Source organism: Stegodyphus dumicola, chromosome 3 (assembly GCF_044657685.1).
Source record: "Stegodyphus dumicola isolate Sdum_Otavi_A_Nest chromosome 3, ASM4465768v1".
In the NCBI taxonomy this organism is placed as follows: domain Eukaryota; kingdom Metazoa; phylum Arthropoda; class Arachnida; order Araneae; family Eresidae; genus Stegodyphus; species Stegodyphus dumicola.
The window spans coordinates 110261793-110289185 of record NC_140770.1 but is presented as its reverse complement, the minus strand read 5'-3'; the positions used below and the strand labels follow the sequence as shown (position 1 = coordinate 110289185).

Sequence of the window (27393 nt, the reverse complement as noted above, 5' to 3'; positions counted from 1 at the left end):
TCAAATGTGAATGATTTTGAAATAAAACTCACAAGTGACAATGCCCTATGTGACAATATCCCTGAATGCCCTAAGTGTAAAGATAAACAAGAATGTATTGATAATTTGAAGAACAAAATAATATCCTTAGAAAATTGTAATAAAATATTGAAAAATAGAGAAAAGAAAAATTTTAGAATGTTTGCTCAGCGACAAAGAAGGTGGACGACATCTAGAAAGAAATTTGTATCGAAAATTCAGAAATTAAAATCCCAAATAGCGAAATTTAGGAAAAAACGGAACAGATCGGAGAATTTGGAAAAACGTTTAAAGCATATTTTTACAAAGACGCAGATTAACGCATTGCTAGAAAAGAAGAAAAAAATCAGGTGGACTAGTGAAGATATTTCACGTTGCATTGTCATAAGAGCTCTGTCATCTAAAAGCTACGATTTTTGGAAAGAAAAAATGGGAATTCCTTTACCTAGCACTAGCACATTAAAGAGATGGTGCGCTAAATTTTCATGTAGTCCAGGAATTCAGAGTGATGTTCTTGTTGTAATGAAGGAAAGATGCCAATATTTGAATTCTGTAGAAAAAATATGCGTTCTCAGTTTCGACGAAATGCACATAGATTCTAAACTCAAGTGAAAGTGTCTGATTTAGGAGGATCTACTACTTTGTGGAAAGAGTTACAGATTTCGATTAATAGTTCTCAGTTTCCAAATCCAGTATTCCAAACGAAAAAAATATGGGTTTTTGCAGATTTAGCGCACTGCCTCAAATTACTGAGAAACCACTTTTTAGATAAAGGATTTGTTTTAGAAGATGGAACTGTTTTAAATGTTGATATTATTAAAGAGGTTTTAAATAAAGATTCAGGAGAAATTAAATTGTGTCACAAACTAAAACCAAATTATTTAATGGTCAAGGGAAACGAGAGACAAAAAGTCGCTCCAGCGAAAACATTATTTTCAAGAAGTACAGCAAAAGGTATACTCCACCTCACAGGAGATAAAAAAGCATCCGACTTCTTTGAGTTAATCGACAATTTTTTCGATATTATAAATAGTGCTAAACCGTACCCTCCTTCAGATAAAATACTTAAAGTAGCATTTGGATTAAATGAACATCATGAAAAACAAATTCAAGTTTTGGAATTAATGAAGAAAGTCATTGGTGGATTAAGAGTTCAGAGAAAAGCCAACTTACTGCCTTTCCAAAAAGGAATAATAATTTCAATAAATTCTCTTCTTGGCCTACACCAGGATTTGAAATCATAGTATGATGCTAAATATATTTTAACCTCTAGATTAACTCAGGATGCACTTGAAAGTCTCTTTAGTCAGATTCGAGGGCTTGGTAGGTTTAATGACCATCCATCACCTAGTGAAGTTATACGCCGCTTAAAGCAATTAATACTCGCTAATAAGCTGCCAAATTTATCTTCAAAAGTATACATGACTAAAGAAAGCAGAAATATTGATTCATATTTAACATCCGAAATACTTGAAAGGGCTTTGAAAACTGAGGAGGAAGATGCTTTTCCATTAAATACTATTGATGATTTGAATTTGGATTTCATAGAGGAACCTTCTCCTATGGCATGGGAATTAGAATTGAATTCCGACAGACAATTTTCAACAGCCGAAAAAGAAGCATTAACATATGTTGCAGGTTATATTGCCTATCGTGTGCGAGACAAAGACCCATCATTGGGAACAATATCTAAAAATAGTGCTGATGAACCAATATTTAATTCAGAATGGATTAAATTATTGTCCTTCTCATTCATGGATGAATACAGTTTATGAGTTCGAAAACATATTTTGTGCAGTTCATGGTACAACTTACTATAAAGGGAAGCATGTAATTGGCTCTTTAATTAATAAACTGGAGAAATATTATCCTGAAGTTAACAGAGAAGCAATTCGTTTATTTTGCAGAGTGAGAACTTTTATTAGAATACGTTTCTTAAATAGAAATGCATATGTTTTTTCCCAAAGAAAAGCAACCCAAAAGGCAAAAAAAAGGATTGCTTCGAATGTGGCAGCCAATAAATAATGTTTCAACAACTTGTAGTTGCATTACGACTGTACAAGTAAGCATATATAATATGTTTTGATTTGAAATATTTCTAGATGGCATTTTAGAAGTTAATAGCCTAAAGCATATTTCAAATGAGAACTAATTCTGTTAAGTTATTGTTACAGTTATTTTTATTGTATCCTCTGTTATTATTGATTCGATTTTGTGTTAGCTTAGCATTCTAGATAAAATATATATAAAGTATGATATTAAAGTAATTGGCATAAGAAGACCTGCCCCCTAACTCCCACTTTTGAAAAATTAAATAATTATTTTAGGTACTGTGAGTAAATTTGTTTTGTCTAAATTAAGATAAGAATCTTACATGTATTTATTTAAATGAAATATTGATGTAAGCCTAAGTTACAAAATTATTTTAAAAAAATATATGTTATTATATTGAATCGGGATAAAAATATGCCAATGTAAAATTTACAATTAGACTGAAACTCAAACTTAGATTAGCAGAAATTTTGCCATATATAACCATACATGTTTAAAACTATGCCAATTTAAGGTTGTTTTTTGATTAATTTTAAATAGCTGTTATTATAGTTATCTTAGAAGCAGTAGTACAGTTCTCTTAGTTAACATGCAGATAAAGAAATGATTAGAAACAAACAGGCATTTAAAGAAAAAAAAATCCCTGCAAATAAAAAAAGGAACTTTATGCTAAGAGTAGCGCACTTTATCTATTATTTTAAAATTGAGTAAGTACTATTAAATTTTGTAATGTCCAGTGTAAGATGCATACTGCAGTAACATTGTCTCTTCCAAATTATAGCTATCTTTCACGCACAGCTCATTTTAAACGCTGGTTCTTCAAATTTAAAACGCTAATTTCTATGTTGTCAATTGCATCTCCGCGCTCAGTGGCATCATTGCTACGTCACCACTCCTCACTGCATGTTTCAGGGGGAAACGCTCTATGAGCTAGCCCTTCTCTTTAGTCCTGCTACAGTCTCAAATCCCAACCAGATCCTTCTGATGTTTGCTGCCTGGTACAGTCCACTAAAAAGAGCGGGTGTGGAAGAAATATTGCTGAGGTGGGTTTAACCGATGGGAATCGAGTTGGAGACAATTCAAACAGTACGTGGTTTTATTGAGTGAAGTTGGAACGGTGAACGTTGAGCATTTGGGATTCGATATTTTCAGGTATTTGTAGTTATCAAAATCATTGTTTTTTTCTTAATTTAAGATTTTTCTTAATTTAATTTTATTCTTTAATTTATTTAACAGATTTTACTATGTTCTTTTCAAATTTAATTTTCTGTTAGATAGTATTTCAGAAACAGTTGAATCAAATATTACTGTTGTTCTTTATTAATTTTGAGTACCAATTTGTTTTTGTAGAATAAATGGAGAAATTATATTTTGCTGTGTATTCCAAAGCTTGGTATTCCAAAAATAAATAAGTGTAGCTGTTTTTTTTTAGGTGTAATAATTTTAGCTTTGTAATAATTTAATTTTTTAAAGCAATTCTAAACGTATTAAATATTATTGCTCTTTTTCTCTGTTAGTATTAAGGTATTAAGTGCCATTATGAAACTTATATATTGAATATTGTTTTTATTCTTTGTTAGTTACTTGGTGTCATTAAAGTATTCCAAAAATAAAGTATTAATGATTTTTTATGTGTAAAAACTTTGGTTTTGTGGTAGTTACTTTGAGTACCAGTTTTAGTTTTCATAGAGACTCATGTAGAACTGAAAAGCATTCTTTTGTAAAACTGTTTTTGAAGCATGGTTTAATTTTTCTGCATTTCAGAACTAATACAGAGTTACTTATATTTTTGTATAAAAACTGATGAAACAGTGTGAAATAATTAGTTCACATATTAAGTATCTGTCGTTTTGTTCGATACCACAATTTTACTGTGATGAACTAAACCTTTTATTTACTTATTTTTATACGTTCTAAAAAGGTTTTTGTTATATTTGGTTTTTAATGCCCTACTTACATCATCCAGTACTGCAAATTCTGTTTTTAATAATGCTTATTTTCAATTTTCCTTTTACTTCTCCCGTAATTTGTCTCTTTCAGGAATGTTCTAATATGCTTAAATAATAATAGATGTGTCAGTGTTCCTACCAATATAAAATTTTATCTATTATATGTATATATTTATGCTTGAGATCTCTTTTAAGCATTCTTGCATAATGAAATTTTCAAGAATTTCGCTTTGATGTTTGATAATATTTTTACAGTTATTTATTTACACATGCTCACTTCCAACATTTTAAAATATTTTATCACCTAAACTTTAAATAAGTGTTTATCTAAATCATTTCCTGCGTAAAAGTATTTAAAGGTTGTTCTGAGAAGATATTTGCCATATAATAATCAATAAAGTATCTTAAAATATATATAAATAATTTTGTGCAGTATTCAAATTTAGGCTGTGTAATTTACATGGAAAAAAATGTACAGAAAATAAAGTTAATCATGAGACTAAATGTTTTTTTGTGATGATTGCCTGTGTTGAAGAATATACATTCAGCTCGATGGAAATTGTCATCAAATTGTCCTTAACAGGCTTTTTGTTGATAATGACTTCCCAGTTTATCAGTGTTCAAATCAATAAAGAATATGTAACATTCAATAAAGTTAAAAACTGCATTTTTTCTGGAGTGAATGTTGAAGTATTTCTGTATTTCACGACAATGCAATTTTGATGTATAATCCTACATTGTTTTATTTATATTGCAAATATGTGTTATTTTTCTATTTTGGAGAAGTCCTTAATCTTGTCTACATCTATTCAATGACTAAAATACAAAATAATAAATAGAGTGAGTATCTTGAACAACTCCATATACTTTCTCTTTCCAGGTGCCCATTAGTGAAGTCATTGAACACTGATAGTTTGATTCTAGGTGAACGGGCTGGTTGCACGAGGGTTTATGTGGTTTTTATCTGCAAAATGGATATGAGCCAGTCTTCCGTGAAGGCATCCCTCCGTTAGGCAGGTTGCCCTCGCATACTTTTCCATAATAAAATAATATCAAACCAAAAAAGGCTCGATTTCAAGAATATAAATTTCTGAAACATTTTGGAATAACTTATTATATTATGTAACTATCTATTCATGCACAGGTCATTTAATATGTATCTGAAAGCTGGTGATAATGATTTAAACGAGAGGCTGCGAAAGGTAAAAATTTCAGATAGACAACTTCAGCAGTAGCCTATATACAGGAGAAGCGTTTTACAAAGACAAAAGAATTGTGTTTAAATAGGAAAATCGGAAATTATATTAACTCACAAAGTAACCGAATAGGAATGGTTACACATTCAGTGAAATAAGCATTGTATTTATATTATTTGTTTCTTGATAAGTTTTCATGAATTTGCTTTTTAATTATTCAGCATTGCAAGTATGCCATCGTTTGCTATCAACTGCAAAAGGCCTAGAATATTTGGTACTTCGTAATTTTCCGTCATGCAGATACACATAGTATTTTCCGTTGTTCACTGACATGCCAAAATGCATGGCAGACGTATAATGGAAAAGTACTGAATGTTTAAATTCTCCTATGCACATATGAAATTCTTGAAAATAGGAAAGGTGTTCTTCATTTTGCATTCCTTGTGATGCTCTAGATATTGTTTAGGTCCAAATGTCAGCTGTTCAAAAGCAAATAAGTTTCATGCGATTCTACTGAAAAGAGAAATGGCAATTCATAAAACATTAATTATACAAAAATTTGTCAATTTAATTGGAAAACTTTCACCTCAAAGCAGTCTTTCTCTAAATTTCAATACTTAGTGCTGCAAAGATAAATTCTTGAAACACTGACATTAATGATCACATTATGTGAAAAATGAAGTTGCATAAGGTTAATAAATGTATTTAAATCTAGTATATTCTACTTTAGTTTCTTAGATTGCAGGTAAATAAAAAAAGAGAGTTGAAGTTGAGGTTAATCGAATTAACTTATCAAAATGAGTAAATTTTTTACCAGTAGTAATAATGCACAGTGTTATAAATAATTTTTATAAATTTTGTAAATATTAATAGTATTATTAACAAGCATGTATTTTTTAATCAGTCAATTTATACAAGTTATTTATGATTATAATTTAAAAGCTAAAATTAAATTATCGCAACGAGTAAATTTTGTACCATTGATTAATAATACACAGAGCGATTATCGTAACTGATGATTTTTATGAAAGATTCGAAAAGACGTTGGAATCCCCTAGTAGTGGAGAGCTAAGCCATTTAACACTGATAGTTCGGACTAGCTGTACGGGAGTTTTTGTGGTTTTCCTTATATATAATATGAATCTGAGCCAGTTTCTCTAGAGTTCTTTACAGAGGCATCCTTCCTCTGCTAGCATGTATACATATTTACTTTTTATTCATAAATACTGTCCTTTTCTCCATAAATACAGATCCCTATAATTTGCTTTCCCTTTCGCAATAACTGTTGGGCGACAAAATTAAGCTTGTTTTGATAAGGAAAAAAAATGTTTTTAATTAAGAGTTAAATGAAATACTTTGAAAACCAATGCCATTTTTGTTATTTCTATGCTTCACATTGCAGTAGCTATTCACATCATTACTGTAAGAAATCTTTACACGTCAATACTTTAAAGTTGTAATAATAATAATTGTAAATACTTTTCATTCTGAAATAATTTTTGAAACAGCATCTGAGTGATGTTTCTTAACAGATGAAATTAATTGATCTCTTAGAAAATGAATGCTTCTGAAGTGAAGAAGTGTCATAACTATAGGTTGAAAATATGGTCAATATATTTTTGAAATGCTGTTTAGTTTTGGGCAACATTTAAATGAAATAAATAATTATTACACTAGATTTTTGCATATCATAAGTAAAATCTAGTAAGATGGCATGTAGAAATTATAAAATTAAAAATATGAAATCGTGATTTATGAAATAATGAAGCATTTATGATCTAAAGGGTATCAAAATTTACAAAAAAAAAAAAAAAAAAAAACTTAATATTTGTTTGTTTAACTTATTAAACATTTCTTTCAATGTAAGTTGTTTAAGTTGCTTTGATTTTTGTGCTAATACTTTCTCTTTAATTCTGTAGACAGATATAATCTCTTGTTCAGTTACATTGTTGATGTCCTGTAACTGCTGTGTCGAGAATTCCGACTAACTTGGCAATCGAAATTTTTTCGTTTTCAGTAACTTCTCTGCAACTTTCTTCACTATCCGTAGCGGCATTTTCTGGATCTAGAACCATACCACAGATTTCGCCATTCGTTAATTGATTGATGATTGAGAAGCATTGTCATCACAATGAAAAGCTTCTTTTATATCATCTTCATTTATTACCGCTTCTCCGCATTTCTTTATAAAATGCGTTAATTGGAAAATTTCACCTTTGTTTTGCGATATCCGAAAACTTTTAAAATTCGCGGCTATCATCATCAAATTTAGCTATCGATCACTATACATATTTGGATATACTTATATCTATTTCTTGCATATGCTTAAGGCTTATCAGAGTTCTGAATAAATAAATTCCCACATATTTTTAAGCCTTAATAAGGGTCGATGATAGATATTTTACCGCCTGATGCAGTCAGTCTCTGTGGGTCCTGAATTCTGCGACCCGGTGCGGCCATACGAGCCCTGGCGCTGGTTCTGGGTTTATGTGAATAAGAAATGAGTTATTCTTAATTCAAATAGCCCTAAATGTAATCTTTGGGTCTATGAGTATCATCGACAAAATCTATTCCTCGTCAACATTTTTTAGCGAATTTAACTTAAATATGTAATCATCGCCAAGCGTAATGTCAGCATAAAAGGTTACGGTACCCTTTTATTATTCAATTACTAACATAAAGGAAAAAAATTTTTTAGGCATCAATACATAAGTGGTCATGTGTTGATAAATATGCGGTGATGAAAGGAAAGTATAATAAATAATGATTCGCCAGGTTGGCGTCAAATGAATGATGTATCTATGTGGAATGTTTCGGTTTGAAATGTGTGCCAGCAGATATGCAGCAACGGAGCCAAATTACTGATCGTACAAATTTATGCTAAAATGATAGTGTCTTCAATAACAGGTATTTTATTTAGTGTCGAAGTGAAATTAAGAATCGGGACTCTCCAGATGTTTTATTATTTCGCGGAGGGCGGAATAAAATGCGCATGTGTAAGGCCTACGAAGAAACGTTATTGCTGGTTTTGATCATTCTGGATATTGGACGTCCGGATTTCGGACATTTTACTGTACACTATTTCATGTAGTGGATGATTAATCAGAGAAACCAAGTATAATGTAAAGTTCCCTTATTTTAAGTAAACGGTTATTTTAAGTTTCTGTTCTTTACTGTCACTTTTCCCTTCCGTTTTCCCACCAGAATGCAAACTTCGTTCGCGTATATTTCTAGAGTCATTAGGTTAACTGGAAGCAGAAAAGATGAAAAATATGCAACTGTTAGAAATCAGCCTCAGTTGTTATTTTTCTTTTCATAGTTTGTCACTGTAAGAGTGGTAACCATCTGATTTTTGTTGTAGTTCTACGGATTTTGAAAATAAATATTGTTACGAATTTGGTATTTAAAAAGCTAATGTTAGTTAAATTATAAATTAAATGGTTTTATTTCTCGCGCAGTGCAGCGCGTGACGAATATTAAAAGAAAGCTAAGCTGGAAAATTGAAAATACAAGAGCGCGTGCATTAAATAAATAAATATCTCTTTTTGATTTCGAGAAAGTACTGAAAAATTCTAGCGCGTGATTTTTAAAATCTTATAAAAGGAGGAAAGCATCTCAGTTCGTAGTAGTTGCTTAGTTTGTTGTTTAGAAAACTGCTCTTGTTGATTGTAGCGAATTCGCGGATTAGCGTTCTTTAGCTGTTTTGAATTACGTTCTATTGGACATTTGAGTAGTTAAAAGATAACTGCTGTGAGATACTGTCATATTGCATGATAATTTGAGAAAATTTAAGCATTTTTGTTGTGATAATAATAAATTTTTGTTCATTTTTCATCGGACTTGTGCATTCATTTCATAATGAACCCGTACGCACGCAACAATTTTTGGTGTCAGAAGTGGGATATTGAATGCCAATCAGAAGAGCAATGGAAGAACAGTTAAAACAATTCATGGCAGCCTTTGCTACATTTAAAGAAGAGATGAAAGACTCTGTTAAAGAAATTAAATCCGTTAAAGGAGAAATGAAATTGGGCCAGGAATCCCTTAAGGAAGAAATGAAAACGGACAAGAAGAAATGAAAGAAAAGATGGAAGCTAGTCAGAAAAAAATGGAAGAATCCTTTAGAAGAGAAATGAAATATATTAAAGAGGAAATGAAAGTAGGTCAAGAGGAATTGAAGAGAGAAATTACTTGCATAATAGAAAACAAGTTCCAAGCTATGGAAGGAAGAATGGATACAGTTGAAGACAAAGTTGGAGAAATTCAAGAAAGAGTTTCTGCGGTAGAGCAACAAATTGAAAAAAGAGTTTCTGCCGTCCAACAACAAATTGAGGAAAGGGTTTCTGCTGCTGTTGCAAAAGAAGTTGACACTTTAAAGAAAAGCATAGCGACAGAAGGAAGCAATTCTGAGGGTTTTAAATTCTTACCGATGCCTGCTCGTCCATCTCTGAAGTTATCCACATATGATGGGAAGACATCCTGGCAAGTGTATAAAACACAATTTTCTATCGTTTCGGATGCGAATGGATGGGATTCCCAAACTAAGGCCTGTCATCTCGTCGCTTCTCTGAGAGCAGACGCAGCGGATATCCTGCAGACGCTTCCAGAAAACCAAAGACTTGACTTCGAAGCTCTATCCGGCGCATTGGAGCTGCGCTTTGGCGAGAAATGTTTAAAAGACTACAGGAGGCTTCAATTAAAATCCCGTCAACAGAAGCCCACCGAATCACTCCAGGAACTCGCCACGGATGTTGAAAGGCTGTCCCACCTCGCCTTTACGGAGTGCCCGAGAGAAACGAGGGAAATCCTGTCCCTGCAATATTTCATCGATGGCATCCAGGACCCTGAAATACAGAAAGCACTGCGAATGGCGGATGTTAATGATCTGAAAAGCGCTTTAGTGTACGCCATGAAATTCGGGGCAGCCCAGCAAGCAACTCGTAGAGATCGCTATTAAGTCAGAGCTGTGCGAGTCTACGAGCCAGCGGATCAATTGATGGCTCGTTTAGATGATTCATCCAGACAAGTCGACGATTTGATACGGAGTAGGAGTGAGAACAAAGTGGCTCTAAGGTGTTGGAAATGTGGTATTGAAGGACATATACGACGGCATTGCAGAACAACCCAGGGCACGGATAATAAAATGGATGATTTGATAAGACCAGTGAATGCCTTGAGCCGGAATACTGGTGAGAAGAAACTCACCTGAAGTGCTAACCCTAAAGTGCTGGAACCCTAAAGTGCTGGAACTGCGGTGTTGAAGGCCACATACGAAGGAACTGCAGAACACCCCAGAGCACGGAAAATAAGAGAGGCGGGTTAAATAGACAATTAAATGCCATGGGACAGAAAAGGATTGACAAGAAACCAAAGTGCTGGAACTGTGTAACTGAAAGCCATGTACGAAAGAATTGCAGAACACCCCAGGGTACGAACATTGAGACCATTTCTCAGCAACGACGCAGGAAACGAATAAATGGCCATATCGAGGAATGGAGGTTGCTAGATAATGGAAAACCTTGTTTTAAAGCGCTCAAGATTTCTGTAGTGAGTGGCAACAGTAACGGACTGTCCATCAATGGGCACATCGATGGAGTTCCTTGCAATATGATCATTGACACAGGAGCTAATGTTACCATCATTCGGAGAGATTTAGCTAAACTGTTTAAAGATAAACTTATTTGGACGCCATCCTGTGTTACCCTTCACACTGCGTCTGGTGACAAGATCGAGATAGCTGGGAAGTTAAACGTGAACATCACGTTTGGAAGTGCCGCCTACCATCACATGGCATATGTGGCGGATATTACAGATCCATGCATATTCGGATTGGACTTTTTAAGGAAATACAATTTTTCCTTAGACTTCAAAAACAACAAACTGCTTTCAGCATCTGGTGACATGACTATCCATCCTCAGAAGAGATCCTCACCTGGAAATGCCGACGCCTTGTCCGAAAGACCTAGCTCGGGAAGCCGCCGAAATCATGCTAGGGTCGAAAAGAAACGCAAGACTACCAGCTCTCCATCACAGATGCTCTTCGGTCGAGACCTTCGTCTGCCTTGTGACCGCCTGTTTGATCGCCATATGGATGCGCCTTCATCGCCTGAGGAACACATCCAAGATGTCAAGGCCCGTTTTGAAGTGATGCACCGTTCCGCACGAAAGCGAGTGGACTTGGCGACGAAGAAATTGAAGTCCAGGTACAACACGAGAGCTACTGGACATAGATCCAACGAAGGAGACAAGGTGTGGTTGTGGAACCCGATTCGACGAAAAGGAGTCAGGCCTGATTTACAATCACCTTGGGATGGTCTGCACACAGTCCTAAACAGGCTGAATGACGTCGTGGTTCGGATTCGTAAGTCTTCGAACTCTAAACCTAAAGTCGTTCATTATGACAGGTTAACTCATTACTATGGCCATAGTACATAATGTAAATAATTGTAAATAGTATAATACCATGGTCCTTTTTGTTTTTAAATGTGTATTTGATTTGATTTGTATTTAGTATTTGATTTGTATTTGAATTGTATTTGATAGCATTTGATTTGTTTTATTTATTGCATTTATTGTTCATGTTGTTTATTATTGTAATATAATGCTCATTAATGCCTTTATGCCACAGTTGTAAGTTTAGCTTCCTGTCCAGGGATTGTACTGCCCGGGACGTGCAGTCCTTGGGAAGGGGGCAGTGTTACGAATTTGGTATTTAAAAAGCTAATGTTAGTTCAATTATAAATTAAATGGTTTTATTTCTCGCGCAGTGCCAGCGCGTGACGAATATTAAAAGAAAGCTAAGCTGGAAAATTGAAAATACAAGAGCGCGTGCATTAAATAAATAAATATCTCTTTTTGATTTCGAGAAAGTACTGGAAAATTCTAGCGCGTCATTTTAAAATCTTATAAAAGGAAGAAAACATCTCAGTTCGTAGTAGTTGCTTAGTTTGTTGTTTAGAAAACTGCTCTTGTTGATTGTAGCGAATTCGCGGATTAGCGTTCTTTAGCTGTTTTGAATTACGTTCTATTGGACATTTGAGTAGTTAAAAGATAACTACTGTGAGATACTGTCATATTGCATGATAATTTGAGAAAATTTAAGCATTTTTGTTGTGATAATAATAAATTTTTGTTCATTTTTCATCGGACTTGTGCATTCATTTCATAACGAACCCGTACGCACGCAACAATATAACGCTTTGGAATTTTATATGTAAAGTTATTTTATTTTAAGTTTATTAGGAGAAAGGAGAACGGGTAGTTCTTGCAAATCTCGAACAGCAATCGCCTTCGCCGGGAATCGAACCACGGACCTCTGGAATACCGGCCCAGCGTGCTACTGTTACACCACAAAGGCACGCTAGGGAAGTGGAAGAAATACAATATATACTGCCCTTTTTAAAGGGCGACTATGGTTTTAGGGGACCTAGTCGGCGAATCATCGGTGCGGATAATCATCATCCACAACCCTTTTAGTTCGGGTGCCACTGTAGTGTCATTAGGATTTTTTTAGAGGCAGAAAAGATGAAAAATATGCATCCGCCTTCGCCGGGAATCGAACCACAGACCTCTGGAATACCGGCCCAGCGTGCAGAACCACTACACCACGAAGGACGCTAAGAAAGTGGGAGAAATACCTTATATATTTAAGGAGAGTTTTTTTTAGTTTGTAAAAGAAAACATGTTTTGCCATTCGAGGCCATTGTAACAGCTTTAAATAGTATTAAAATCTTGTAGTTTAAATAATTTAAATAGATGAATATTAAGGTATTTGTGAATGGCAATATTTGAAACCAGACTCGAGTGCCTTGTGCGACATTCGCACGAAGAATGTAATTTATTTTTAAATGTTAGAATATGTTTTCTTTTCTTGTTTGTATGTCGTCATTTTTTTGAGTGTTAAATAAAAGTTATTGCTGTGTTCCATCATTGGAGTTGCTTCATTTCGCCAAAGAAGTATTACAGTCTTAATTACACTGGTGTGCAAAAATTAAGGACGAAGTCAAAAAATTAGCATATCAGCTGAACGAAGAGGCAGAGCGGACAGAAAGACCAATCAGGAGATTAAGTAAGGTGATGTACGGTAGCACATGCGCAGATATGCAGGTAGACGTAATGGAGTGTGTGAGTAGTATAAAGCATGTTGTCGGTGTAAGATCAGTATTTCTGGCAAAGAGATTGCACGCTGTATAGCAGTTAAAATCACACCGAGTTGCTGCCTCAGCGAGAAATGGCGAATAATCAATCTGTTGGACGACATCTGGATGCTTTTACCCGAGGTCGAGTCATTGGGAAGTTGGAGGAAGGCCGCAGTGTGACAAGTGTGGCTGTAGAGTTCGGAATTGCTCACAGCATCGTTTCACGACTTTGGAGACAATTTCAAACTACAGGAACAGCTATCCGGGGGTTTAGTAGTGGTCGTCCACGAGGAACCACACCCGCAGATGACCGGTATATTGGCTTACAGGCCAGAAGAAACAGGCGGCAGACAGCGGGAGAAATCGCTAGACACACGACACAGGCGACTGGACGACTGATATCGCGTTTTACCGTGGCCAGAAGACTGCACGGTGGTGGTCTGTTTGCACGACGCCCTGTACTGTGTGTACCTCTAACGTCTGCCCATCGGGGAAGGCGTTCTCTGTGGTGCCGGGAACACCGGAATTGGAGAGACAATGAATGGGGACGAGTACTCTTTACAGATCAGAGCAGATCAGTCGGAGTAGCGATTCTCATCGCATACTCATCTGGAGAGAGCGGGGAAGCCGCAATCATCCCTCGAACATCATTGAAACGGACAGGTATGGAGGTGGCGGTGTTCTCGTTTGGGGAGGCATCATGCTTGGTAGTCGTACAGACCTTCACATCTTCGACGCAGGTTCAGTCAACAGGACCCGTTATTGTAACGACATTCTTCTTCCATATGTGCGTCTTTTTAAAAGGCGCTATGGGTCCGCAGTTCCTTTTCATGGACGACAATGCACCATGTCATCTCACAGTAGCTGCCGAACAGCTCTTAGAGAGTGAGGATATTGAACGTATGGATTGGCCGCCACGATCTCCGGATGTCAATCCCATCGAGCATGTATGGAGTTTTCTAGGCAGACGCTTGGCAGCTCGTACCTTACCACAAGTAACGATTCCGGAGCTTCGATTGGCGCTGCAAGACGAATGGGCAGCAATGCCTCAACAACTCATTGACACTCTCATTCTTAGCATGGGCAGACGCTGTGAAACCTGCCTAGCAGTCAGGGGAGATCATATCCCCTATTAAAGACCGGATGTTTCTTGCTGGACACCCACCACAGGGATGTTTCGGTTTTCAGTCGCATTGCGCTCCATGCTACTTTTCCAATAAAGCTTCTTTTTATCCCTCTGATTTCTCTTTTAGTAAATGTTGCTTACATTACTCATGTCCTTACGTATTGGGGATCTTACGGTATTAAATGTGTTGATTTGGAAAGCTTTTGTACAAAGTTATATTGAAAAAACCGTCTCGTCCTTAATTTTTGCACACCAGTGTATTTTGGACCCACCTGCGAGATCGAATAATCGTGCGTATTTTTATTTTATTAGTTCATCACTGAACATAATATTAGTGATACCAGATTATTACTTACTGTTCATATAGAATTGCTTTATTTTATTAGTTCATCACTGAACATAATATTAGTCATACCATATTATTACTTCCTGTTCACATAGAATTGCTTTATTTTATTAGTTCATCACTGAACGCAATATTAGTGATACCAGATTATTACTTCCTGTTAATAATAAATTGTCTTATTTTATTACCGTATTTGATATTATATTTAATATTCATTTTAGTTGTCCAGACGGTAGATATATTTATTGCTCTACGTTATTATTCTTATTTTAATCACAATTAATGTGGTAGAGAGAATGAACTTCATATAATTTAAATATTTCATTTTTGAGGTGTGTATGTGTGTGTGTGTGTGTGAGATTATGGCAAAGCCTCGATGGCTATCTGCCTAAAAGGAGGGATGCCTTCGTGGAGGACTTTCTAAGGGAAACTGGCTCGTATACACGTTACACATCATTTTTGAGGTATACGTACTTAACAAAGTGCATTTAATTTCGTGATTCCTGACTGCATTAATTAATTAAAGTAATTGAATTGAGCTATTTTGAGGAAATATAAAGAACACAGTGTTCGATAATTTTAAACATAGAAACAATGTCTTACTTGGGAAGAGCTCGTAAGGAAGATTTGCAAAATCTCGCGGCTGAACTGGGAGATCATGTGACTGCAGATTTGAAAATAGTCGATTTTAAACAGAAAATTGTTGAAAGTAGAGATTATGATGAAGTCTTCGTCAAAGGAGTCTTAGACACTATAATAGAAGAACGGAAAGAGAGGGAGAAAAGAGAAGAACGGAAAGAGAGGGAGGAAAGGGAAAGAGAAGAACGTAGGAGACAGGAAGAAGCAGAAGAGCGGAAAAGGAACGAACAGTATGAATTAGAGAGATTAAGACTTGAAGCAGAGACAAAGTCTCAAAAAACCGGACAGATCCGGCCGAAAACGGAGCTGCGTCACCTTATGCAGAAATTCGATGACAAGAAAGGAGATATCAGTATATTTGCTATTGTTTGAGAGGCAAGCAGAATGGGCTAAAATTGATAAAGAAGAATTTGTATCTCATTTACTAGGACTACTTCCTTACGAAGTAACCCAGTTAATAGCTAGAGAACCCTCCGATAAAGCTAAAGATTATGAACACGTGAAGAATTTATTGTTAAGACGGTTTAAAATAAGCCCGGAAAAGTTTAGGCAGAAATTTATGAAACATCAAAAGAGTACCGAATCCACATGGGTGGATTTCAATTATGAAATAGAAAATTATTGCAAAGAATGGGTGACTGGTCTAGGAGTTAAGACTTTTGATCAGTTGCTAGATTTGATGGTGATTGACCAACTTAAACGTCGAGTTCCTCCTGAATTTCGAGATCATTTTGTTGATGAGTGGGTAGAGATGATTTCATCTAAAAAATTAGCTGAAAAACTTGATGCCTATGAAAACGTTTGCGGAAACTTTCAAAAAAGGCCTGTAGTGGATCGGCAGAAAGAAAGATACAATGCACTAACTCAAGGTAAATTGAGTTCAGATAATAAAAATAAAACTGAAAAAAAATTTTCATCAGGATTTAATTCGCAAAGCTGGTTTCATAGACCTAGAAGTCCACGTCCAGATGATAAATATGAAAAACGAAAAACACCACAATGTTATCAGTGTGGGTTCTATCAACATTTAAGACCCCCAATGTCCAAAACTTAAGAATAGTACTGAATCTCCTGCTAATCTTAACAGAATTAGTGCAAAACCATTGGATAAATTTCTATTACCTTATACTAGTATGGGTTACGTAAATGGTCATAAAATTCTTATATTAAGGGATTCAGGTGCTAGTATTGATATAGTTTGTCGCAAATACATCACGCCGAAAATGCTGACAGATGAAAATGTGTGGGTGCAACAGCCATTAGATTTGAATCCAACCTGTTTACCATTGGCTGAGATCGAACTAAATTGCGGTCTTGAACGAATAATAACTAAGGCTGCCATTATTAGAAATGAACTCGCGAATGGAAGGTATTTATTAGGCAATCGAACTTTTGCACTGTTGAATAAACAAAGAAAGGTACCTGATAGTCATCCTCACCAGGTTAATGCCGTCTCTACTAGAGCTCAAAGGAAAAGAAAAATAGCAGAAGAGAAGATCTTGGAACCGATTAAGGAAGAAAATAAAGCATCCAGAGATGTCTTTAAAGAAGAAGTTAAATCACCGGAATTAGGCGTGGAAGATGTTCACGAAAAATTGGAAAACGATAAAGAAATTAACATTGAGAATTATTTTGCAATGCAGCGTTATCATCATCTTTCGGCTTTTGATTTAATATCAAAGCCGCTTACTAATAGACGAAGAAAACAACTGTCGAAAGCAAATGACAAATGAATATTATCCGAAAGGCACAGATGAACTGAGGAAAGGCTTTGCTGTGAGTTATAGCCGAGGAACTGGTTCACCATGGAAAAGATCCATTTCTTCCTATTTAAATGTGGTGTAAAAATATTTGTTTAAAACTTAAAATTTTCGGCCTGAAAATTTGGAAACTTATCAGAGAAGTTATCTTTTCTCTTTAAGCAATAGAGCAAGCCGAGCTTATAAACTTTCGAAATTGACAGAACTTTTCCCTTCGGTAAAAGTCTCTCCGTTGGGGGAGAGGTTGTAACAGCTTTAAATAGTATTAAAATCTTGTAGTTTAAATAATTTAAATAGATGAACATTAAGGTATTTGTGAATGGCAATATTTGAAACCAGACTCGAGTGCCTCATGCGACATTCGCACGAAGAATGTAATTTATTTTTAAATGTTAGAATATGTTTTCTTTTCTTGTTTCTATGTCGCCATTTTTTTTAGTGTTAAATAAAAGTTATTGCTGTGTTCCATCATTGGAGTTGCTTCATTTCGCCAAAGAAGTATTACACCATGTTACTAGGTTGCTAGACAGGGCTTAATTTCTAAAATTAGAAGTGCCGGAGCCCTATGGAAGACCGTCAGCAAAGAGGAACAAGAGTAAATAAATAAATAAAATGACTATTAAACTCGCTAATAATTTTAAAATTAAATAGTTCATTATTATCAAATTAATTAATAGTTATTTAATTGTTATTTAATCAATAATCATTATATAATTAATTATAATTTTATTGATAATTATTAGACTTAATTAATTATTTATTGAAATAATTAAAGATTAAAGTAATTAAATAAATAAAATTAAATTAAACGTAAAGAGATAAATTAAAATTTAATAAGCGATTTTTAATATAATTTTATTGCTAAAAATAAAATTTTCGAGATAAAATTTCTACTGAAATTGTTTTTCAATTACATAAAAGTAGCAGCCTTCTTATTTAGGGCTCCGGATAGAATTATCATTTATTACAAAAACTAAGAAGCACCGGCCCAGTAAGCTCGGATCGTAGGGGGGGGAGTTCTTTTATCATCACAAAAATTAAGTATACTGATAGTTGATGAAAATTCAGATAATGCTAAAAACAGGGAGAAAGAAAATGGAGGCGTGAGAGTATGAGTGAGTGGAAACAAAATTGAGAGAAATCTTGACCGCGGATCTCTGCTGATATAGCCATGAAGCGGATGTGTGTCAGGGGTAAAATGAGTCCTGAATCTGAATCCTAAGGATGAATGTTAAAGTTGCTGGTTTCACGTTTCGCCCCCCGTATTTGGTTACTGTGATGTATGGGTGACGCCAACCAACAAGATGTATAGAGGGCGCTAACTCTCAGTCTGGAGAGGCGCCAAAAGTTTAGTTTCCAAGAGGGAGACCGACAAAGAGGTCATAGGGAAGGCTCGTGGGAGCCATTAATGAAACCGAAATTCACTTTTATTACTTTATATATTTCAGTTATTAGTAGTGTAGTTTAGTATTAGTTTGTGTTTGTAAAATAAATGTTTAAAATACAAGAAGGTGGAGTTATTTCTCTATGAGGCGGTGGATGAAGAAGGGATGATATCACAGTTACATTAGTGGATAGTGTGGGAAGACAATGCTTGAGCATAGGAACATGCATTATAGAACGTACTTGAGCAGTTTATATCAGTATTTCACTCTTATTGTACTCGCTGTCATTTAAAGCACATTTAAGAACACAAATTTTCCTTCCTGCGAGGATAACTAACTGTAACAACAATCGATAACAATAACTCACAACTGGTGAGGTGAGCTGCATATGGACGTGTATTTTTATCTTCAGCGAGGATCGTATAATCAAAACAATTGAAGTTTTGAAGGTGGGAGCAAGAGAGAGCTTTGCTAAGAAGTTGTCATTCATGCGCTGTAAGTACTTGTCAACATATTCAATTTTAAGATCTTTGTGCAAAGTATTGTTGGAAACATAAAAATGCGCATTTGTGATTTTTCTTAGGAACTTGTTCTGCATTACTTGCAGTTTGAGAATATCATTCTCTGAATAGGCTGCCCAAACCGATGAAGCATAGATAAACATCGGGCGAATAATTGCAGTGTAAATATGCCTTTTCTTATAAAGGTCCAATTCTGAGAAGTTTCCAAGTAAAGGCGTGAGACTGTTGATAATTCCCGTAGTCCTGCTAATTTTCTTGATGTGGTCGGACCAAATGAGCTTTCTGTTAAAAACAATGCCTAGATATGTAACACTTTTAACCATTTGGATGCTTACATTAAAAAGCTGCATTTGGCCTTTACTAGTGTCCTAGTGTGAGTTCTTTTGATCAAAAGAAGTTGGGACTTCTGGGCATTTATTTCCATTCGTCATTTACACACCAGCTTTCAAGTTGTGGCATCAAGATTTGTAAGTTCTAAATGGCCTTTTCAGCATTCATGGACTTAGCTGCTAACGCGGTGTCGTCCGCGTAGCAGCCGTAATTTATGTGATCTCCGGGAAGATCGGCCACATAAAAAATTTAAATTATAGGTTCCAAAATTGAACCCGGGGGCACGCCTGCATTGATATTTCTGTGACTTGAAAAATCTTTACCAACGGAGACAAAGAATTTCCCTTTTTTGATAAAGGAGTAAATAATTTCAATGATTTCTCTACTGAAGCCAAAGGAAATATGTCCCTCATGCCTGAGGCGGTCGGGCATTTCTACAGTGGCGCCGTAGTTCGGGCGCCACTGTAGAAACATTAGTACTTTTTGGAAGCAGGAGATTTGAAAAATAAGCCATGCCCCCACCGGGAATTGAACCACGGACCACTCGAATACGCACCGAGCGTTCAGACCAGTACACCACGAAGGCACGCTAAGAAGGCGGAAGAAATACATTATAAATTTATCTTGTCACACGTGGTTGGCTGAGTTGTAAGCATAAAGTGTGCCTTCGCTTGTTATAAAGTTTTAGCAAAGGATCTTTTACACACATCTCAGTTCCGTTTGTTAGTTAGCTGTAATTCACTTAATGTCTACCTAAGTTAAGTTACAATGTATGATTGCAAAGACTATATCTAAATTATAATTACATTCAAAGATGTTGAAATCGGTATTTAAGTACTTGCTATATATTCAGATTTTTATATATAAATTATACTCTTACTTTTATTACAAAACATTCAGATTTCTGTTAGACTAAATGTCTAAGTAATGTAAAAAATTTTCATAAAATATGAAATAAAAAGTTGGAAGTTATGTTAATATGCTATTAATAAAAGTAATGATACTCAGTGATGGTTATTCATACACAATTATTAGATTGTGAGATTTACAAGACTTGAGAACTGTAAATTATGTGCCGTATATTGCATAACTTTAGATTAGATCAAGATTATACTACTTATAGTTAGACAAATTATAAAAATATTATTATAAAAGCAGTTACAAAAACTTGATTTTACTTTATAAATTCCACAGTTACACATCTTATAGTCCTAATTTAAGAAATGAAGGAAAAAAGGATTTTTAGACCATAGTGATTTTGATGATGGCACATTTTAAGAAACATATAAATATGAAAGTTTAAATTTGCATGTGGTTCCTTAGCAGAGAAATTACCAAGAGTTTACTTTATCCTACTAAAAATCTGTTTTTAGTGTTATTATTATTATTATTTTGAGACGGGAGGGGGAAGACGGATTTTCCAATATGCAGAGTTGACACTTAAAAAAGTTTCACCAGTTATATGATAACATTAAAAGCACCAGCCTTAACAACAACAGTAAGATTAAAAGCACCAGCCTTAACAATCAAATTTTGGCTATTTTAAAAGTTTTGTTTTTTTATATTGTGCTTTTAGAAAAACTTAGAATTTATCATAACCACAGGTATTTGCTTTCTCAAAAAGAGGCATAAAAGAAATTTCAAATAATAAATAATATTACATCAATATATGAATAATTAAATTTTTAATGGAATTTGTCTTTAATTTGTAGCATATTTCCATGCTCATTTCAGAGAAGAAAATGTTAATATATATTTGCTAAACAAGTACTGAGTTCCAAATACACACATTAATTGTGATGTATTTTCATGTAACATAAAATATTAAGGCCAGCAACATGTCTGCCACATCTTAACAAAATTTTCGAGTTTCCAAACTGTTATGTGAGTTAATTATTGACCTATTTTGAATAAATTATTTTATTCCAAGGAATATTTTGATGATATTGATTTTGTAACAATCGGGTTCAAACAGAGGAAAAAACAGTTGAAGACAATCTTTCAATATCTATGCAAATAACAATTACAAGAGTCCCAAAACAAATGTAAGCAATTGTAGGTATTTCATACGCAAACAAACTACTTTTTGTGATGTGTTCACATAGCATATACATTAGTTATTTCAAAATCTTTAACTGCCAGGAAACTTGACACCTTTACTTTGTACGTACCGTAAAGCTTTATTACAAGATGTCAGTACATTTGATCTTAATTTTTTATGTCATTTGTAAACTAATTTCTCGAAAATACAAAGCTTAGGAAAACAAAATTTCATATCCGTTAATGTACTAGATGAAAAGAAATGTTTGATAAAAAAGTGAATGATCGGATAGTAGCATTTTACCCTCTGGCCATCAAATTCGCTAAAGTTACGTGGACAAAAATGGCGACAAATATTTCGGCTCAGTATTCAGGGTCTTCTTTCCCCACCCGCTCTTTTCATTGGACTTCACCAGGCGGCAAACATAAAAGGGTCACTCCGCATGCGCGTGACGTAGGCAGGACGAGTCTTTTTGCTAAGAGGTAAGGTAGGTATGTAGTTTACGTGTGGTATACGCGATATTCTTTGGTTTTGTTGGGTTGCGTTTTTTCAGCTGTGTTGCCACTATTAAAGTTCCAACCCTCGTAATTGTCAAAGAGTATTTATTTTGAGAATCTCTTCATGATAGGGCAACTGCAAATGGAATTTTCAAAATAACTGACAATTTTATGTCTGAGAATGATATTCCTTGGACTAAGTTCACTGCCGTATGCAGTGACGGAGTTTGAGATTTAACAGGAAAACATTCCGCTGTTATTTCTCAAATAAAGAAAGTTGCACATTAAACTAAATTTACACCCTGTTCCATTCATCGTGAATTTAGTAGTCGAAACAATCCCCCAAAACCTGAAAATTGTTTTGAATCAAGCTGTGAAAATTGTTAATTTTATTAAAAGCCGTGCTTTAAATTCAAGAATATTTACGATTTTATGCCAAGAGATGGGCAATGGGCATGAAACGCTTTTGTTACATTCCTAAGTAGGATGGTTATCCAAAGTTTTAAATCGTTTTGAACTTCGATCAGAAATTCAAACTTTCCTCTGTGATTGAAAATTTGAATTGGAAAAATGTTTATTTAATGAATTATGGTTGGCGCGTTTAGCATATTTAGCTGATATTTTTGGAAAGTTAAATGAATTAAATTTAGGATTACAAGAACAAAGCGTTAATTTATTTACCATTAGAGATAAAATAAATGCAATAATAAAAAAACTCGAGCTAACAATCAAAAAATTGTATAATAATATTTTAAGCTTTTTACCACTTCTAGAAAATTTTCTAACTGAAAATAATTTTAAAATAAAAGAATAAGCATTCTATATTAAAAATGATTGTTTTTTATTGATAGATAATTTCGATAGGTATTTTGTTGAGGATTATGAAAAAGAAAATTTGATTAGAAATCCATTTTGTTCAAATGTACCTGAAATTTTGTCTCATGAAGAAAAAGAATAATTAATAGAAATTTCCTATGATCGAACTGTAGTTGAAGATTTCAAAAATAACACACTTGTTAACTTTTGGTTCAACTGGAGCAAAGGCATTTCAAACAAAGCTATTAAAATTGTATTGCCCTTTTACACAACCTAGTTGTGTTAACAAGGATTTTCTTCCAAGTTGTATTTGAAAAATAAATACAGAACAAAATTAAAAGTGGTCAAAACCAAGTAAAATAAGACCAGACATAAAGAAATTTATCTCTCTTAAGTAGGCCCCTTAATTTTTGATAATTGAAATGGCAATTTTTAATCTAATATTTCTGTGTGCATATTTAATACAGATAACCAATAGGTTGTGCAAATGACAAAATATATATTTTTTAAAGTATGTCTATTGAGAAATTGAAAAATAATCATTGTGAAATGTAGTGGTAGTATTAAAGTTTTTCAAATTTTTTAGATGGTACGCATTAGTCAAAAGGTTGAGAACTGCTGCTATAAGGTATTTCTCCCGTCTTATTAGCATGCCTTTGTGGTGTAGTGGTCAACACACTCAGCGCGTATTCGAGAGGTCCGTGGTTTGAGTCCCGACGAGGGCATTTGGGGTCTTATTAACTGCTATACTTCAGGCCAACCTAAGTTGAGAACACTGGATATAGTAGAAGTATATGCGTCCGCCGTAGATATAGTTCTACCATTTCGAGAAGTAATATTGTAAAATTTACGCTGTGATATATGAATACTGTTGGACAAAGAGAACGGAAGGAAAAAATGCGTGAAACAATAGCTTATGTTGTGTCCAGCTTTTTGTTTTAAAATTTGCTAAATCGTGTCAATCATTGAATGACCAACAGAAAGAATCCCCCTTTTTCGGCATTATTGGGAAACTGCAAATTCCCATGGAGGTACCATGCAAATTCTAGCAACCCCGACCTCACCCCACTCTTGACGAGAAAAGCGATTAAGGCATTTATTCACTGACTGGGAGGAGAAAAAAGCAATTATGGTATTCTGCTTCATCTTCGACATATGTGTATAATTTTCAACCTCATAAAGCTGGAAAACTTCATAAACCTCAATAAACAGTACTGCTAAGATTATTGTAATGAATGTTTTTGTTAATTATGGGAGGGCACTTTCTTAAGAAATACGATAACGATATTATTACTTGTTATAACCGTTGCAGGACTGAATATCTGAGTTTTAAAAAAAAAAAGCCCTTTCCAATGCCACAAATTAAAAATACAACAACCCTTTATCAAGGAAAAAAAAAAAAAAAAAAAAAAAAGGCAGGCTTATAAACAGTTCTAAATAACATTATAAATACAAGCTAACAAATCCCTTAGAAAATATAATATAGAAGTGTCGCACCAGTAGCCGAGTGGTTAAATCGCTGAATTGTTAGAGCGCAAGCGAACGGGCTGTATTCATGGTCGGTTTGGTGGTTTTTCCTATGTGTATCTGAATACGAGCTTGTTTCCTTTAGAATGTCCTCCACGAAATCCATCTCGTCCCTTAGTCGGATATCTCTTGTGTGCTTTGCTATATCCAAATCACCTAACTTAACCAATGCGGATGTACTGATCAATTAAATTAACTATGGTAGAAGGAACAAGGGTTTCTATCTAAAGAAAGAGATGGCTTCATGGGGAATTTATAAGGGTAAAGGACTTTTTTTATACAACACACTGAGGGACTCCTATGCAGTTCAGAGCTTACAAAAGTCATTACAAACGAACTCGCCGCATACTACCAGTGTTTCACGGCTTAAGCAACTCTATCATTAATGCGCTTGACTTACAGATGATTCCATCTAAGAAAAGGAATAACCAGATTTTTTTTCATATGATTATGCTTGTTGTTTTTATAGCTTAAAGGAAATATATGGTTTTTGCCTAACTTATACAGTCATACACGATAATTTATACAATCATTCACATATAATTCGCAGATTCTCAGTGAGCTGAATCAGTTTGCTTTTATAAATTGAGAGATGTAAAAGCAATATATTCCTTTGCGCGAAGCAAAAGACCCACCTTTCATGCCCCGTCATGCATAGACATTTCATTCGTCAAAGAATAAAAACTTTAATTTTAAAATACAAGCAAACTGTCGTTTAACACGGTAAATGTTTTAAAAGCAATAAATGTATTTCTTAAGAATTTAAATTTTTTTGTACTTTTTTAGTTCTTATGAATATTTGCGCTTTGTTGTAACTAATATAAGACAATTCTAATGTTATAATTTTAATTGATTAGTGGAATTAATTGGTATATGATCATTTGATTCTTAATTTTAAAGTTTGTTTCACAATTTTAAAGCTTTAATATTTTTCTAATATCTTGAAATTTTTAATGGTAAGCTCTTTAGTTGACCACAATCTGAAGATCTCAATTTCCAGTCTTTTTATTCATTTTATTTTTGATTTTAAATAGTAATCAGAAAGATAGGATAAAATGTACTGTAGGAGGGTGATTTTCTGAGACTGACTGGAAATGCGTGTTTCTTAGGAGACAATCAATACAGGATATAATTTTCATAATGTCTGCTATAAAATATTGTCAGAGTTTTTTAAACAATCGCAAATTAAAATCAAATTAATGTCTTTAAAAAATAAAAATGTCCCCTTGTTCACTGTTTTGGTAGCAACAAGCCGCATAAACTCTTAAAAATTAAGAGAAAATAACTTACTACAAGATTTTCCAAATTTATATATTTTACTTTTAACAAAGTGAATGGTCTTGGGGAAAACATTTGAACCAAACTGCAAGGAATACATTGTTAGCTCTTCCGGTTTCAAGTTTTAAAGACCATCAAATTAGTATTCGTCACATTTAGATAATAGTGAAATATTTCACATAAATTAAGACAATTAATAACATGCCCTACATTTTACACTATGATGAACTATCAGTTTCAGCTGCAGCTTCACTGCATAAAAAGATTGTTATTTAAATACGCTAGATTTGGCAGGAAGTCGCCAAACGTGTAGAAAATTGGAGGAATTGAATTTCCGCGGGCAGTTTGCTGCGTATGGATAACTTGTAGAACAGGGTGAAAGGCTGTGAAAAGGTCGTTCTAGCCTTGTACGTGTTCTCAGGTTAGCTTGTCGTGAAGTTCCAATCACATTATGTTTCGGCTGCGTGGGACTTAACATCAAAGGGACAATTCTCAGAAGCTGCACATTTCCAGGAAACCCACATAGCTAGGTTACCATTTTCACTTACTACAAAGACTTGAATGCCAAACAGTAATTGATTATCGCTCAGATTGGGATTACATGATCCTTCAGAAGCAGAACTTTCGTCTGATTGGCTGATCTGTACCCGGGACACAGCTCCAGTCAAGACATTTTTGGTGAGGTTTGAAACAATCCTGTGTAGCCGCAATATCGTTTCCATAGCTAGGCGGGACTTCGCTTCCAGAGGGGCTCTTTTTTAGGAATTCTCCCATTTAAAAAAGTGCTACCAGAATCTCGTTTCTCAGAAAAGTCCCGTCTAGCAGGGACTGTCAACATATGTGAAAACCTCTTTATGCCTTATGATGATAGACACGAATTTAAAGGTTTTCAGATATCGCAAACAAAAAGTGAAATTTTCTAATGTGACTGAGTTGTTGTTCAAAAAGAAAAAATGTGGACTGACAAATTAGTGGGAATTCTGAACTTGGCAATAACAGGAGTTGAACAATGGAATTTTTTAATCTGAATAAATTATATCTATCTATAGAATTAAAGGGGAAATTAGTTCACACACACACGCGCGCGCGCGCAAAGCAAATAAACCAATACTGAGCATTTTTTTTTTGCGAATTTTTATTCCCTTAAGGTCATAAATGCTCCATTATTTTATATTTTCTAATTCTTTCTGATGATCTAATATCCAAAAGAATCCCATCTCATTATCCTTACTAAAATAAATAATCCCACAAACACTCACTAGATTAAAAAACTTACAAAATCCCAAATCTCTGAAGTCCCAATGAGTCTAGATCTTGGACTGTAAAGTGTGTTACTATTATAAAGTATTAACTAAAGTGTATCAAGTATGTTTGCAAAATTATTAATTAAAATTATGTGCATTGCTTCTGAAATAACTTTTATATGTTAGCATCTTCTAAGAAAACAGATTTTAGGAGATTCTAAAAATCTTACACAATTTCAGTATTTCTCAAACAATTTCCAGCTAGCTTTAAATACAAACATACATACATATTATATTCTGGCATTATGCTATAAAAGAAAATTTTACTTATTACACATTTTAAATAATACTTTTCTCAAATTCTTCAATTAATTCCCAACCTCAATTCAACATTTAATGGTAAATTTAAATCATATGTTTTCTTTTTTAAAACTTAATGGAATTTTAATTCCACTCTCCCTTAAATGAATATTTAAAATATTTGATTCAAGAAATTGTGCATAATACCATTTCTCTATATATGTCAGCAA

General features: G+C 34.2%; 1 long non-coding RNA gene across 1 annotated transcript in view; it reads left to right on the top strand.

Annotated features, from left to right (window-relative positions):
• Window positions 1-2987: 2987 nt before the first annotated feature.
• LOC146998063 (uncharacterized) overlaps window positions 2988-27393 on the top strand; it is a 101000-nt gene continuing 76594 nt past the window's right edge. The window contains exon 1 of the long non-coding RNA XR_015040245.1: window positions 2988-3222. This is a non-coding gene — a long non-coding RNA (uncharacterized LOC146998063). The remainder of the gene's footprint in view (window positions 3223-27393) is intronic.